The following is a 15,966-nucleotide window of genomic DNA, read 5'->3' as shown; positions in this document are numbered from 1 at the left end:
ATCCAAAATAAAAGTTTTTATTTACATAATATATGTATGTGCACTATGTATATTTATTATGTATATATAAATACACAAACATACGGTATATATTTTGAAAATATTTACATGTATATACATTTATATTCTTATATTTTATATTATATATAAATATATTTAATATATCAACAACATATTTTTCTTAAATATATGCATGCATGTGTTTGTATTTGTATATACATAATAAATATACACAGTATGCACACATATATTACGTAAACACAAACTTTTATTTTGGATGCGATTAATCATTTGACAGCACTAATATATATTTATGTGTGTGTGTGTGTGTGTGTGTGTGTGTGCAGATTTATTTTAAGTTCAGTTTAAGGTTAGGTAATTTTAGTACTTTTAGAACTCAATTTCAGTTATTTGCCAAGGTAACATTTCTCATTTCTAACAGTTTTTGTAAGTCTAAGATTTTCATCTAATATTTCGATTTTATTTCGATTAGCAAAAACTATTTTAATAGTTTTAGTTAACAGTAACAACACTTACTCATTTTCATTAAATTTAAAGTTTGACTAGTATATTTATTCAGTAAATGATGACAATATTTAAATTTTTGTGTGAACTATCCCCATAATACTGGAGTCATATAAAACAAACAACATGCTAGGGGCCGTCCTTTTGTAAGAATTGTTCAAACACTGCACAATGATCCACAAACCATACAATCTGCTTGAGCACCATAGATCAATGTGCATGTTTATATAGTAACCACTAGACCACAGCTCTGATGGGCCACATCACAGGTGCCTGTAATTTCCATCACAAAGTGGTGAATATGCTCATTATGTTTTTAAATTCAGAGGAAATAACTCACTCCTTTATTTCCAGCCATATAAAACTAAAGTGAAACAAACTTACTTCCATAAGTGAAATTTTTTCTTGTTTTATTTATTTATTTTTTAAATCAAATAAACGCCTTGTCACAAATGAGATGAAATCCACTTGTAACAAGGTCAAGCTGAATCCATTCGATTATTGTGCACTCCATCATATGGGCATTGTGTGCTGGCATCTCTTAGCACCAGCAGCATTGGGCTTCATTAAGCCTACACAATGTACGACAGCACTAAAAAATGGAGGCTTGGCATTACAGATTTTTGCACAAAGCCAATCAGATTTCCACCCTCACTTTTTTTAATGCGATTTTCCTACTGGTCTCTCCAAGGGAGGGATCAAAGCAAGCCTAGGCCCAGTAAAAGCTTCACTCAGGGACCTGGGCGAGTGACTTTCATGTGCACCCTTATGCTGGTGGTCATTATAGAGAGTGGATGCCCTGCAGATGCCTGTCCTCTTTTCATCTCTAAATGCGGGCCTTTACAGGTGGGCCTGCATATTGTCTTAGCAAATGGGGCTTGGGGATGGCAGTTTGTGTTGATTGCACAGTGGGCTTTGAGTAGAAAAGACACAGGGGCCCCGTCACACACTGTGAGGCAGCTAAGGTGAACATAAAACACTGTGCGGAGTGTAGTAAAACCCAGTTACTGGGGGGAAGTGGTCAAGTCTCTTGTCCCCCTCTGAATGGTATGACCATATCTATCCAGAGGGAACCTGTGAAAAGATTTACCCTGGCTTGTTTATTTCCTGCTGATAGCCTGCCCTTTGGCAAGGAACATTCAGCTCAGCAGGCCCAACCACACATCACCTGTAGATTGAGACAACCTCCTATGACGACTTTTTAAAAAATTTTTTTTGCTGAATACAGAACCAAAAGCAACAATAGATATTTGCATTATTAGCACATTAGCTGTAATGTTACTGCATCCAAGCTGAAGATATTTCAGATTTTGTAGCTACCTAGTCTCGCACCCTTACCCCTGCCTATAAGAATGAAGTCTTGTAAAATGTGTCAGTGTCTGACCAAAATATAACTGGTCAACTACAGTTTGTTTTATTTTATGCTTATTTTATTTTGATTTTGTCTATTACTGTGCTACCAACTGATTCATATAAGCCTAACACTAAACAAACATAAAATAAAATAAAATAAAATAAAATAAAATAAAATAACATAACATTAGAGCCAGACAGTGTGTCTTTCTGACTATTAGATAATTGTGCTAGCAACAGAAATAACATGGGTTCAGATGCACTATAAGAATGCACTGAAAGTCACTTTGTACAAAAATATCTGACAAATATATAAATGCAGTATCTACCCCATCCACGGTAGCTATATTTCTGGTTGTCATCAACACAATGTCATACTCTAGAACATTCTCTCTTGTGCTCTCTCTCTCTTGCTCTATTTTAGTTGGCTCTCACTAAGAACAAAATCATGCTATAATGCTTTCTTCAGCCTCTCTGGGGAGATGGTGTGACCTGGACACTGTAATGTGCCCCAAGGCAAAAGGCCAATGTAGAAAGGGGTTGGCATTTCCGAGGAAGAAGAACAGGGTAAAGAAGATAAGACAGAGAAAGCTGGAGAGATGGAGAGGGGGATGTGAAAGAGAAGGAAAGCAACAGAGGGCGCAAGATATAGCAGATAATGAGACTTTACTGGACATCATACAGTGTCAGCTTTTAAAGCTTTCCGTTCTCACGTTTAAAATGTGGCGTCCATCTCATATTAGTAATGGTAGTATACTGTGATTCCATTCAAGACTCCATGGAAACATCACACATTATCTCCTTCTTGTCCCCTCTCCACATTCTTGGCAATTGTTTTTCAGAGGTGTGAAAATCTGTGACGTGGAAATCAGAAATAACAGCAAGTTCTGAAGTTGCTTTTTTGTTCCTTAGCAACCTCCTTTAGGTTGGCTCTCATAACTCGGTGATGATGACGTTTAGCTCTAAATATGAACAGGGCGTACAATATGGCTGTAACCTACAGCTACGCTCCAATACACTGAGCAAATCAATGTATGTAAAAGGCCAAATTAGTTCCTCACAGGTTTATGAAGCCATATGAAGGGGCAAGTCTGCTTATCAAGAAAGACATTAAAAGATCTTGGTTTCCATATGTCCATGTAATATTCTTGGACCATTATTACTTATCAATGTCTGTTTCCTTTCTAGGCCACAACAGCTTAGGTTTGAGATGCCTGAAGCACTTGTAGAACATCTGTACTGATCTGAAGATTTCTTGTGAAGTTTCCTGTCCGATTTTGAGGTGTTTGAGACCTCCCTTCTCATCTCCCGCACAGACTGTGCTGCTTCCTAAGGGATTTTCTGGCTTTGACAGGTTGTCAGTACTTACATAGCTGTCTGTGGATCCTGGAGAAACTCTTACATAAGTTTTTTCTTCCTTTTCTTCTTCTCTTCTCAGCAGGTGCACTAACTCTTCAAAAAGTACATTTTGTTGCCAAAATGATGAATGTAGTCTTCATGTGTATGATTATTTTTTTATGCTGGCTAAAACTTGGTTTTGATTTAAAGAACAACTGTGATAAAATGGAGCAAACAATCATTGGAGACATAACTGGCGTAGCTTCGGTCCCACAGACTTGTGAATGGCCTTATCAAGGAAGCCTAGCTCTTAAGCTGTACGATCCCGAGGGACATGGTGAGGTTATTTTGAGGTCATTTAGGAAACAAGGCATATATCGGGTGCAGGGAGCGGAATCATAAAGAACAAAAGACAAGACAACACACATGGGGCCTGCAATTTTTGATAACCTTGACAGCCGTTGAAATGAGAAATCATTTGAGGCACATCCAGAACTGTAAAAATTTTACTGACTGTGACCTGACTGCTGCTTCTTTGTAGGTATTATTATCTTTCTTTGTAAGTTAGCTTTTTGTATGGCTGCCCTTTAAATGACCCCAGGCCCCTCTAAAGGAATATTGCAGATTCAGTACAAGTTAACCTCAATTGACAGCACTTAATTTCTACTTGACTCTTCTTTTCTTAAAAAAAAGCGAAAACTGGGATACAGTAATGCACTTACAATAGAAGAGAATGGGGCCAATCAGTAAAGGACAAAACTTGGTCCCATTTACAGTACTTCCATTGTAAGTCCAGTCGATTGAATTCAACTTGTATTGAACCTGGAATATTTCTTTAAAATGTATTGTCCCCAGGCAGGAAATAGAAAATATAGTAGTTAGTTCACTTCTCTTGCTGATACATTAACAGAATATAGAACATGGTCTATTTGCTAGTAACACTACTGTTCTGAAACTTTAATTAACCTGACACTTCAACAGAAATATTCTGAACTCTTCACCAAACGGATAGCCATAACTGAACATGACAGGTGGGCAGCTATGAAGGGCTGATCTCAGGAATGTGAACAGATAAAGAAGGGTAGCAGAAGGACTGTCTGTGTTTGAACACAACAAACAGACTTTCAAAATTACGCTCACATGTTCAATTTACAGCCGACTGTGAGCCAAAGCGGCATTTAATAAGCATCTGGGCATTTTGGCTTAGGCTCCTTTAGGCCAACCTGAGAAGAATCCCTCCTCCCTTTCCACGGAGATCCTATTTGCTGCTATTGTGCCACATATAGCAGAGGTACCCTTTGGAAAACACATTTCAAAAACATTTCATGTTTACAAAGTGTTCATGGAGCACACAACCATTTTACATCCAAGAAATAATCAATAACCAGAATTAAACTATTGCTACCTATAACAGTAGCCTAAAATAATCACTACTTGATAATTCATTAGCATACCAATAGACCACAAGGCCTAGACGATCTCAGCAAAAAAGCAAAGTCATTTCATATGCAGAGCAAGTTACACAAGGCATATTTTTTTCTTTTTTTTCTAGAATAACATTCACTGATGAATCATAAACAATAGGACCAAGTACATTAAGAAACTAAATAGGGTCAATTGTGATCTCATGTTTACTCTAAAGTCAGAGTTACAGTCAGAGTCATTATTATGCTAAACTGTAAATCATTATTGGATAAATGTGTACATATAGCCTACATGTAGCTCAAGAAGTTCATTCTTGTATTGTACAACATTTAAAGAACCATGTTGAGAAGCTGTCAGGGGTTAAGAGCGGCATTCCTTCAACATCAACGGAGAGTCTATGAATCTTTTTTATTTTTTATTTTCCTGGAATTGCTCAGATCTGATTGCAAAGAGTGGGTTTAAGAGGCATTACTGTGTGATTGAGTTCACCCCATGTTTCAATATTTCTCTGCCCGATTAAGTTTGCTGAACACACAATTTGTGTGTAATAAGCAGAGCCACCAGTGCACAGTATCTTGAGTCTGACAAGTCTCTGTATTTGAGTTGCATTACTTACGATGAAAAAGCCACATAAGCCTTTACTGCGTCAGTTGTATGCTATATCAACATGCCATCTGAGAAAACAAGATGGCTCCTACCTGAACTGAGTGGATGTTGTCTCATGCTGCATTTCATTCAATATGTGGAATATCTGCAATATTTCTACCTGATATATCCTTTCAAGCATAACATTGTCTGCTACAGAAATTCTGACTAATTTATGCATTTTATGTCCTTAAACTTGACATAAAACCATATCTCCCTGCATGCCACCATGTTAGCATGACATCATACTCCCACAGCTGGGTGTTGCCAAGTTCTGGTGCCATAGGGATATTAAAAAATGTCTCTGTTATAAACCAAGAACCAAAGCAACCAGCTATGATGTGAATCACAACGTTACAAACTTTTAGAAATTATCATTCAAAAACAATTTCCCTATGGAGAATATTAATGGGATTTATTCTTCCAGAACTTGATTGTTGATCTCTGTTGCATTCTGTTGCACTTTTACACGTAGGAAGTTGTCAATGCGATATTCTGTGCTAAATGGAATTCAGCGTTGGTCCAATTGAGAAGATGGAAAGGAGCATAGTAAGAAGTGAGATGGATTGCTTCGAATATAGAAATTTTACCCTCCATATGGTGACATTTAGGCCCAATCCCAATTCTATTTTATACTTCTTCCCCTTCCCCTACCTCTCCGCCTACCCCTTCCCCTTGCCCCTTGAAACAGAGTGTCAAGGAGTAGGGGTGAAAATATTCCCCTAAGAATTGGGACACCACTACCATGCCGTCACACGTCATCATACGTCGTCTAGCTGACACACACACACACACATATATATCGGAGATCGCGCAGCTCACACATCCAGGAGAAAAGAAACTTATCAACGCTGCCCCACAACTTTTAAAAACAGTTTAAATACTGAATCACTACATTATATTTTCCAGCAATGAGAGGATAAAATCGCTGTTTTTTTTTAAGTAAACTCACTCTAAAAAGAGAAACGCACAAACGCGCATACACGCAACTTTCATCTCTCTCTCTCTCTCTATCGAATTGGCAATATTTGAGAAAAGGGTTTTGCGATTTATAATTATTGGGGGGACTAGCCCCCCTCAATGTCTACAGTGGTTATCGCCCTGATCAGACATGAAAATATGTTGTGGCACTATCGTGCAGTCTATAATGATTTGACGGTAGTTAGCAAATATTAGCGATTTTTTGCAAACATTTCTTTGAGTAACATGACCGTAAATATGAACTCACAATTGAATGTAACATAAAACAAATTATTAATTTTCGTTAAAACGCCAAAAATGCTTACATTTATGTGTCTTTTTGTTCGCTCGGGCAGCCATGTTGCCCCTGAAGCCGTTTTACACTGAGATAATTCATACCCCTTCGTTTGAAATGTGGTCCCGAAAAATCTTCGTTTGAAGGGCTGTCTGGCCCTTCTCCTATCCCTACCCCTCCAACCAAAAGATAATTGAGACACCCCTACCCCTTCACGTGAATGCACGAAACCGAGGGGTTAGGGAAGGGCTAAGGGGTAGAATTGGGACTGGGCCTTACTGTGTATTGGCTGTTGTGAGTTGTGATAGAAGGTTTTGTCTGGGCTTGCTTGCATTGTATTATATCACAATAGGACTGTACATTTCTAAATGCCATATGGGCATTAAAGTAGTGATGTCCGGTTCGCGAACGAATCGTTAGATTTAACCGGTTCTTCTTAGTGAACTGGTTGAACCAGTTCACCAAATCGGACTGAATCGTTTGAAACGGTTTGCGTCTCCAGTAAGCACTAATCCACGAATTACTTAAGTTATTCACTTTTTTAATGTGGCTGACACTCCCTCTGAGTCGAAATAAACCAATATCCCAGAGTTATTCATTTACTCAAACAGTACACTGACTGAACTGCAGTGAAGAGAGAACTGATTATGAACACGAGCAGAGCAGCATGTGTGCAGCGCGCCGGGTAACGAACCTACACGCCCACTGATGGAGTGGTTCTCATTCTCGAGTCAAGAACCGGTAGCATCGGTTTTCGGATCACCGGTTCACTCAACCGAGAACCGTTTCTTTCAAACACGTCCGATTTGAGAACCGATGAGCTGATGATACAGCGCATGCGTGTAATTTTGTAAAAGAGGACAAAAAGCATGTTATCCAAGTATTTTGTTAAACATCAGAAAGTGTGATAATATAAATATATATATATTTTTTTTTAAAGATGAATGTATCTAATCTGTGTACTTTGTTCATTTGAAGATTCTGTTAGGTTATAGGACAAAGGGGTTTGTCAGGGACCATAATTAAGACTCTATGTTTAATAGGAATAAGGGATGATTTATGAAATACCTGTACTGTAATTATAGTTAACGATGACACATTCACAAATTGAGTTTGTAGTCAATAGAACTGATGAGCACGAGTAGAGCAGCTGATATACTGAACGTGCGTGCAACGTGCCGGTTAGAGCGGTTCTCGTTCTCGAGTCAAGAACCGGTTGCATTGGTTTTCGGATCACCAGTACACTGAACAGAGAACCGTTTCTTTCGGACACGTCCGATTTGAGAACAGATGAGCTGATGATACTACGCATGCGTGATTCAGCATGAAGCTACCGAACAGATTGCCTACTATGATTGACACAGCATGTCCGAACCGAACTGGTTCTTTTGGACAACTGATTCTGTGCTAATGCTATGAGCGCGGGTAAACCGAGAACTTGAATGAAGGGCAATCTGGCGAAACGTAAGTTTATTTAATAACAAATTAATCGCAATGGATTATGTATAGTAAGTGGATTATGGTTTCTGTGCTGAACTAATTTATCTACTTTATATCTTCAAGACTTAAAGCCTCATATGTACATCACTGCCTGTTACTGTATTTGGGTGCTTAGTTGCAAAACTTAATTGTAAACTTTTCAGATCATGATTATGATGTTTTAACTGACTGAAGTTATGATTACTGACTTTATATATTTGAATGTGTATTTTTATCCCGGCCCGGGATGATAGACTTGATATCATTACGTCGCGAATGACGCCATTACATTTGGGCGTAAAAGAACCGATGAACAGTTTTTTTGAACCGGTTCATTGAAACGAACTGTCCGAAAGAAACGGTTCGCGGAAAAGACCCGGACTTCCCATCACTACATTAAAGAAAGGAAAACACATTTTTAGCAGGTAAAGTTAGATTTTCTATAGCTGCACTGGTTTTGCAATTGGTTTGATCCCCATATAGTACGAAAAAGGAAGTCTACAGCTTGTGCACTTGCCGAAGACATATTAAAGGCTAAACCTAATCCCCGAGCACACCACCTACACTGCATGTTAAATGGCGGGAAAGGGATTTAGATGACAGTTACTACCTAAAATGCTCATATGCTGTTTTTTCACACATACTCATAGAAACACTGTCAGCAATGCATACAGCAACCCTTCCATCTGCACAAATCCAGTTATTTTTGCTTCTCTCTTATGTGATTTAGAATATTTTACACTAACCAAATGTTACTTTGCATTAACGTAGTGCTGTTTTGGAAGTGCCTAGAGTCTGCGATGATGTGTATGACTCACCGGCGGATGATCTTAGTGCAATTTGAAGAAAAAAAAAACGTGTCCTAGATATTTCATACAGTTCAAGAACAGATTAAGATGCTCTCGCTTTGATCCCTCTATTGCAACATCCCGAAACATTTCTACTGTGCTACCATGGATAACATGATTAGGCTGCATGGGCATAGGTCAGCTCACTGTGTGAGTTGGTTCTCTTCCCTACTCCGCCCTTCTTTTTCTCGTATTTTTCTACTCTTGCCTTGAAGCAGATGAGAGCAATGACTTTGCAGGTGTGACAGAAGTAGAATAGTGTTCTCTTTGAAACTGTAAAGGTGAGAGATCATGTGTGTTACATAAGAGAGTGGACCAATACATAGGCATACCGATCTAGGTTATGTCCGGCTGTTTTAGATGAAAAAAAAATCATTTGTATCTTTGTCCTGTTTATCAATAAAATATCTAAAAACCCTTAAAACAACAAATTAATTTGAGAAACTAAATTAAATAACATAATAAAGATTCAATATAAGTCTTGAATATGAGTGCAATTTGAATACAAGTGCCATTTATTGAAACCCATCTCCAGCTAAATAAATAAAATACTTTATTTCTTGTAAATGTGATTTTATAGTTTAAAATTGCAATTGTATGTGTCATAATTGGAAATTTGTATTAATTTCAGAAACTAGCTTCATATTTAACATTCTCTAACTGCAATTCAACTATATTATGTTTTGACAAATTAGTTAATTTGTACATTGTTGCCCTACTGACTGGTTAGGTTTAGGGTTACATTTTACATAACTTTATCCTTGTATATATATTTTTTTTTTTTTCAAAATATTGTATGTTTCTGAACAAATCATATTGTACAAAATCACCATCTTGTAAAATAGTTACACTTACTCATAAGGTTGGGTTATCATATCTCTCAATATAATTTCACGAGATGCATATGATTATTTTACGACAGATATGCATCCGCTTAAAAAAATAAAAAAGTCACCATTCTCTGCCATTAAATTGGCAAGTGCGAGCTGGACATTTGTGTGTTATTAAGTAATAAGCCTTTAGAACAACATTAAGGTGAGTAGTGACTCTAGTTCACACAGTTCCAATAAATTGCGATGGGTTAAATAAACTCAATAAGCAGACAGACGCGACTACAGTCAAGCACAGATCAGTATTGAAGTGCACAGGAAATAAGCAGCAGTCATATTTAAAGCAGTTTAAATTAATATTGAGTACTGATTGATGTCCACTTGGATTTTTTTCCCCATCGAGGGGAAATAACTTAATACTCTGTCATTTATAGTCGTATGGTAAAATGTATATTTTTAATTGTGTAACGTTACGTTCAAAATAACTACAAAATGTCATGCCTTTGAAAAATAGAGAACAACAGAATGCGCTGCTTTAGCGCGTCTCGGTCTCCTTGAGCATCTTTCTGGCGCATGCCACAAACATCAACCACAGTGAATACTTGTCTTTTAAAAGGCTTCATTTAGATGATTTGATGTTAAATGCATCATATAAGTCACTTTGGAATAAATCACAGTAGGCCGATGTATAATGATAAAAAAGCGACTTTACAGTCTGGAAATACTTTAGGCTATAGCAAATTATTTCTCGGACCCCCTATCACTTTAAGTACCGCTGGTCAACACAAAAGAAAGACCTGTCTAGACTCTGCCCCGGTACGAGTTGTGTCGAGCTAGTCATTAGTCTGTTTGATGAGAAAAATGTTAAATTGGTAAAGTGTGTTAAGAATCCATACAACTGCAGCAGTGGAGGACTATTATTCTGCTGCGTGATACTGTAGTGATGTCCGGTTCGCGAACGAATCGTTCGATTTAACCGGTTCTTCTTAGTGAACCGGTTGAACCAGTTCACCAAATCGGACTGAATCATTTGAAACGGTTCACGTCTCCAGTAAGCATTAATTCACAAATTACTTAAGTTATTCACTGTTTTAACATGGCTGACACTCCCTCCGAGTCGAAATAAACCAATATCCCGGAGTGATTTATTTACTCAAACAGTACACTGACTGAACTGCAGTGAAGAGAGAACTGATTATGAACACGAGCAGAGCAGCATGTGTGCAGCGCGCCGGGTAACGAACCTACACGCCCACTGATGGAGTGGTTCTCATTCTCGAGTCAAGAACCGGTAGCATCGGTTTTCGGATCACCGGTTCACTCAACCGAGAACCGTTTCTTTCAAACACGTCCGATTTGAGAACCGATGAGCTGATGATACAGCGCATGCGTGTAATTTTGTAAAAGAGGACAAAAAGCATGTTATCCAAGTATTTTGTTAAACATCAGAAAGTGTGATAATATAAATATATATATATTTTTTTTTAAAGATGAATGTATCTAATCTGTGTACTTTGTTCATTTGAAGATTCTGTTAGGTTATAGGACAAAGGGGTTTGTCAGGGACCATAATTAAGACTCTATGTTTAATAGGAATAAGGGATGATTTATGAAATACCTGTACTGTAATTATAGTTAACGATGACACATTCACAAATTGAGTTTGTAGTAAATAGAACTGATGAGCACGAGTAGAGCAGCTGATATACTGAACGTGCGTGCAACGTGCCGGTTAGAGCGGTTCTCGTTCTCGAGTCAAGAACCGGTTGCATTGGTTTTCGGATCACCAGTACACTGAACAGAGAACCGTTTCTTTCGGACACGTCCGATTTGAGAACAGATGAGCTGATGATACTACGCATGCGTGATTCAGCATGAAGCTACCGAACAGATTGCCTACTATGATTGACACAGCATGTCCGAACCGAACTGGTTCTTTTGGACAACTGATTCTGTGCTAATGCTATGAGCGCGGGTAAACCGAGAACTTGAATGAAGGGCAATCTGGCGAAACGTAAGTTTATTTAATAACAAATTAATCGCAATGGATTATGTATAGTAAGTGGATTATGGTTTCTGTGCTGAACTAATTTATCTACTTTATATCTTCAAGACTTAAAGCCTCATATGTACATCACTGCCTGTTACTGTATTTGGGTGCTTAGTTGCAAAACTTAATTGTAAACTTTTCAGATCATGATTATGATGTTTTAACTGACTGAAGTTATGATTACTGACTTTATATATTTGAATGTGTATTTTTATCCCGGCCCGGGATGATAGACTTGATATCATTACGTCGCGAATGACGCCATTACATTTGGGCGTAAAAGAACCGATGAACAGTTTTTTTGAACCGGTTCATTGAAACGAACTGTCCGAAAGAAACGGTTCGCGGAAAAGACCCGGACTTCCCATCACTACATTAAAGAAAGGAAAACACATTTTTAGCAGGTAAAGTTAGATTTTCTATAGCTGCACTGGTTTTGCAATTGGTTTGATCCCCATATAGTACGAAAAAGGAAGTCTACAGCTTGTGCACTTGCCGAAGACATATTAAAGGCTAAACCTAATCCCCGAGCACACCACCTACACTGCATGTTAAATGGCGGGAAAGGGATTTAGATGACAGTTACTACCTAAAATGCTCATATGCTGTTTTTTCACACATACTCATAGAAACACTGTCAGCAATGCATACAGCAACCCTTCCATCTGCACAAATCCAGTTATTTTTGCTTCTCTCTTATGTGATTTAGAATATTTTACACTAACCAAATGTTACTTTGCATTAACGTAGTGCTGTTTTGGAAGTGCCTAGAGTCTGCGATGATGTGTATGACTCACCGGCGGATGATCTTAGTGCAATTTGAAGAAAAAAAAAACGTGTCCTAGATATTTCATACAGTTCAAGAACAGATTAAGATGCTCTCGCTTTGATCCCTCTATTGCAACATCCCGAAACATTTCTACTGTGCTACCATGGATAACATGATTAGGCTGCATGGGCATAGGTCAGCTCACTGTGTGAGTTGGTTCTCTTCCCTACTCCGCCCTTCTTTTTCTCGTATTTTTCTACTCTTGCCTTGAAGCAGATGAGAGCAATGACTTTGCAGGTGTGACAGAAGTAGAATAGTGTTCTCTTTGAAACTGTAAAGGTGAGAGATCATGTGTGTTACATAAGAGAGTGGACCAATACATAGGCATACCGATCTAGGTTATGTCCGGCTGTTTTAGATGAAAAAAAAATCATTTGTATCTTTGTCCTGTTTATCAATAAAATATCTAAAAACCCTTAAAACAACAAATTAATTTGAGAAACTAAATTAAATAACATAATAAAGATTCAATATAAGTCTTGAATATGAGTGCAATTTGAATACAAGTGCCATTTATTGAAACCCATCTCCAGCTAAATAAATAAAATACTTTATTTCTTGTAACTGTGATTTTATAGTTTAAAATTGCAATTGTATGTGTCATAATTGGAAATTTGTATTAATTTCAGAAACTAGCTTCATATTTAACATTCTCTAACTGCAATTCAACTATATTATGTTTTGACAAATTAGTTAATTTGTACATTGTTGCCCTACTGACTGGTTAGGTTTAGGGTTACATTTTACATAACTTTATCCTTGTATATATATTTTTTTTTTTTTCAAAATATTGTATGTTTCTGAACAAATCATATTGTACAAAATCACCATCTTGTAAAATAGTTACACTTACTCATAAGGTTGGGTTATCATATCTCTCAATATAATTTTATAATATAATAAAACAAGTCTTACTATCTTATGCCATTGCAGGTAAATGTCTCTTGGTTTAGGGATTTTTTTTTTGTTTTTTTTGTACAACAACACAAAAATGCTCATTAAGAATATAAATTTTTGCAACGTAGTTCCAATGTTAGATTATAAAGAAAAAAAATTCTGTTATGGGAAACAAATGCTGGCCATTTTGCAAAATATTGTAACATTGTATAAGTGATAAATTAATAAGACTCCTGTAATTTTCCAGTTCATTGACACTAGCTGCTACCCAAGCACATTTACTTACAACTTATCAGTAGACGAGCTGCATGCTTAACATATTCAGACCAAAATCGTTCTATATGCATCAAAATGCAAGCTGTGTTGACTCACAGCGGAGACAATCATTGACAGACACAGCTTGCATAAATATGTCTCGTGTTAGTATGCAGTGCCCTTTCTGTATGGCATCAATTTTATCCAAAAAAATAAAAAATGGAACCTGAGGAGATTCAGGTATGTTTGTGATGGACAGCACTCCACCACGCCACTGAGATGATGGGCAGCTCTGGAGATCAATGCAAGCATCTGACTTCAAAGCCCCTGGGGGCTGGTTGCCATTCATCGTGACCAACTCACAGCGGAGCAGCTGCGGAGCATTGGAAGGGATGAAAACAACTTGCAAGTCACATGCAGCTTAGAGGCAGAGTTAGGTTGGCGAGGTCTTTAAGCTCCTCAAATTACCAATACTGCCAACTCAAGCTCACCAAACCTAATTGGAATCAAAGTATATGTGCTTTTTTGATTTATCCACCGTCTAAATAATCGGCACTGGTAGGCATTCTATAATTGCTGAAGGGATGCGAATAGCCTGCTCTATTAGTCTTCATTTCGTTTAAGTGGCAAAATTCCATTGCATGTGTGGCTCAGGATAAATTTAATCCTGTCTTGTTTTCGAACGGAGAAGCTTTCATATGCTGATAGTCAAGGTGCCACTCACCTTTATTTGGCCTGAGAATACTTATTTGCAGGCATTCAGCAGAGTACATATCTAGCAGATTGTAGTGGACTCTTGCTTTCCCATGAGTAATTTGCAGTGTTTGTTTTTCTCTTTGCAGAACTCTGGCTGAAATGCGTGACCACTGCTTTCCTTTGCTTCATTTAAACAGCACTGACAGAGAATCATGGGAAATCCTAGCCTCTGATTCAGGCAATGTCTGAGAGTGATGGGTGTGCTTATGTGTGTGCCATCTAATGCAAAGCTTCCTCAAAGCCTGAGTCGGTCTCTCTAATGATAAACATCATAATACAGAGGAGCCATATGGATGAACGTGCCTAGCATCTCATAGGCTGGATCTAAAAACGCCCACTCCTCCATTGGCCTTTATCTTTAACCCAATAGAAATGGAGCAAAAAGACCATGTAAAGGCAGGAGATCACCTGACCTGAAGTCAGTGTCATGACTGAACGTGCACGTGAGACCTTTGGACATTCTCAAAGCCCCCCCATTGGCTCCACTTCACTGTCAGCTGACTGAATAACTGTATCACATGGCTCTGTTACCATGGAGAAATTGGCATGAAAGTGATACGGTTAGCATCTGTCTGAACAGCCATGTTAGGTTTCTGTTCTAATTATAAATAGATGTAAAATGTGTCCCTGACACTAACATCATCACTGCTCCATTGTACAATAACATGAGATCAGGCATAAAAAGAAAATGGGATGAGAATAATTAAACCACAGAAGTAGACATCTTAATCTCTGTGCATATTCTACAATTTAACTGTGTGCCACACAGGACAATAGTGGGAGAACGGAGAACATTTACTTGTCATAAATATTTGTTACTGTCTATGAAATATTACTTTCCATATTATAATATAATATTAGAGCTGGGTGATATGGCCCAAAAAATATCACAATATTTTTTTTCATATCAGTCGATATCGGTAATTATCACAATACTTTCATATCTTTATTTCTTTAAGTTTAAAGACAGATTTTTGCTCTCAAGTTTTAGAAAGCAGACCATTAATTGTGATTTTAAACTACTCTTTATTGTCAGAACCAGACAAACACTTCACATTTTTTAATTCTTACACTTTTCAAGCCATTTTTCCTTAACAAAATAAATATTGTAGGATCTGTCTCACAACAGACCCACCTACATGATGGAGACACACACATCAAACCAGCACATTCCATGGAAGGTTTGTGAGGTTCGTTTCTCCAGCCATCTGCAGTCGTAAAACTCAGGCTCTATCAAGTAAGGTGAAGCATTCCCTGGACTGTTTGGCTATATCTCAAGATAAGCTAAAAAGGACAGTACTTTAACGGTGCTTAAAATTGTTTTACGGGCTTGCAAAGAGCAGATAGAAATACCCTCATGACCAGTGGACGCATAAATTGCTAAACTCCGATCAACAAAAGAGACAATTTTATAGCTCCCTGTCCCGCAGGAGACTCTCCAGCAGATGCCCAGAGCTGACCTGTACGTGATCGAGGGACTC

General features: G+C 37.7%; 1 protein-coding gene and 1 long non-coding RNA gene across 3 annotated transcripts in view; one reads left to right on the top strand and one right to left on the bottom strand.

Annotated features, from left to right (window-relative positions):
• LOC107560302 (synaptotagmin-1-like) overlaps positions 1-15,966 on the bottom strand; it is a 203,735-nt gene that overhangs the window by 122,120 nt on the left and 65,649 nt on the right. The window lies entirely within an intron of this gene.
• Positions 5,663-15,966, top strand: part of LOC107560303 (uncharacterized) — a 19,790-nt gene continuing 9,486 nt past the window's right edge. Inside the window, exons 1-2 of the long non-coding RNA XR_001605712.1 lie at positions 5,663-5,732; positions 9,123-9,128. This is a non-coding gene — a long non-coding RNA (uncharacterized lncRNA). The remainder of the gene's footprint in view (positions 5,733-9,122; positions 9,129-15,966) is intronic.

The sequence above is a fragment of the Sinocyclocheilus grahami genome, unplaced genomic scaffold (genome assembly GCF_001515645.1).
Source record: "Sinocyclocheilus grahami isolate Dianchi unplaced genomic scaffold, SAMN03320097.WGS_v1.1 scaffold719.1, whole genome shotgun sequence".
Lineage (NCBI taxonomy): Eukaryota > Metazoa > Chordata > Actinopteri > Cypriniformes > Cyprinidae > Sinocyclocheilus > Sinocyclocheilus grahami.
The sequence above is the reverse complement of the archived record's forward strand: the minus strand, read 5'-3'. Positions and strand labels throughout refer to the sequence as shown.